This window comes from Cetorhinus maximus, chromosome 11, assembly GCF_964194155.1.
Source record: "Cetorhinus maximus chromosome 11, sCetMax3.hap1.1, whole genome shotgun sequence".
Taxonomy (NCBI): domain Eukaryota; kingdom Metazoa; phylum Chordata; class Chondrichthyes; order Lamniformes; family Cetorhinidae; genus Cetorhinus; species Cetorhinus maximus.
Genome location: NC_135889.1, coordinates 25,653,998 through 25,655,647, shown reverse-complemented (window position 1 = coordinate 25,655,647; position 1,650 = coordinate 25,653,998).

The following is a 1,650-nucleotide window of genomic DNA, read 5'->3' as shown; positions in this document are numbered from 1 at the left end:
GGGGTGTCTCTGAGTGACTGGGGGGGTGTGTGTGTCGGAGTGACTGGGGGATGTGTGTCGGAGTGACTGGGGGGGGTGCGTATCGGAGTGACTGGGGGGTTGTGTTGGAGTGACTGGGGCGGTGTGTGTGTCGGAGTGACTGGGGGGTGTGTGTCGCAGTGACTGGGGGGGGGGTGTGTCGCAGTGACTTGGGGGGGTGTCTCAGAGTGACTGGGGGGTTGGGTGTGTCGCAGTGACTTGGGGGGGTGTCTCAGAGTGACTAGGGGGGGTGTGTGTCGGAGTGACTGGCGTACTGTCTTCCACTCTCTCACTCCTGTCTTTGTTCCCCTAACTGTCTCTATTCTCTCACTCCTGTCTGTGTTCCCCAGGATTGTCTGCACGCTCTCACCCCTGACTTGTTTTCCCCAGGACTGTCTCCTCTCTCTCACTCGTCTGTGATCCACAGGATTGTCTCCACTCTCTTTCTCCTGTCTGTGTTCCCCAAGCTGTCTCTATTCTCTCATTCCTGAATGTGTTCCCTAGGACTGTCTCCACTCTCTAACTGCTGACTGTGTTCCCCAGGAATGTCTTGCACACCCTGTCTCCTGTCTGTGTTCCCCAAGATGTCTCTATTCTCTCACCACTGTCTTTGTTCCCCAGAATTCTCTCCACTCTCTCCCTCCTGACTTTGTTCCCCAAGATTGTCTCCACTCTCTCACTCCTGACTGTGTTCCCTGGGACTGTCCTCCACTCTCTCACTCCTAACTGTGTTCCTTAGTAATGTCTCCACTCTCTCCTGTCTGTGTTACCCAGGATTGTCTGCACTCTCTCATTCAAGCGTGTGATCCGCTGGACTGTCTCCACTCTGTCACTCCTGACTGTGTTCCCCAGAAAAGTCTTGCACACCCTCTCTCCTGTCTGTGTTCCCCAAGAGGTCTCTATTCTCTCACCCCTGCCTTTGTTCCCCTGCATTCTCTCCACTCTCATACTCCTGTCTGTGTTCCCATCTATACCGATTGTCTCACTCCTGACTGTGTTCTCAAGGACTGTCTCCACTCTCTCACTCCTGACTGTGTTCCCCAGGATTGTCTCCACTCTCTCTCTCCTGACTGAGCTCCCCAGGACTGTCTCCTCTCTCACTCCTGACACTTTTCCCCAGGATGTCTTCCACTCTCTCACTCCTGACTGTCTTCCCCAGGATTGTCTCCACTCTCTCTCTCCTGACTGAGCTCCCCAGGACTGTCTCCTCTCTCTCACTCCTGACACTTTTCCCCAGGTTATCTTCCACTCTCTCACTCCTGACTGTCTTCCCCAGGATTGTCTCCACTCTCTCACTCCTGACTGTCTTCCCCAGGATGTCTTCCACTATCTCACTCCGGCCTGTGATACCCAAGACGCCTCTATTCTCTGTTTCCTGACTGTGTTCCCAGGACTGTCTCCCCTCTCTCACTCCCGACCTCGTTCACCAGGACCGTCTCCCACACTCTCACTCCTGTCTCTGTTCCCCAGGACTGTCTCCACTCTCTCACTCCTGTCTGTGTTGCCCAAGCTGTCTCTATTCTCTCACTCCTGACTGTGTTCCACAGGACTGTCTCCTCTCTCTCATTCCTGACTGTGTTCCATAGGCTTGTCTCCACTATCTCACTCTTCTCTGTGTTACCCAGGATTATC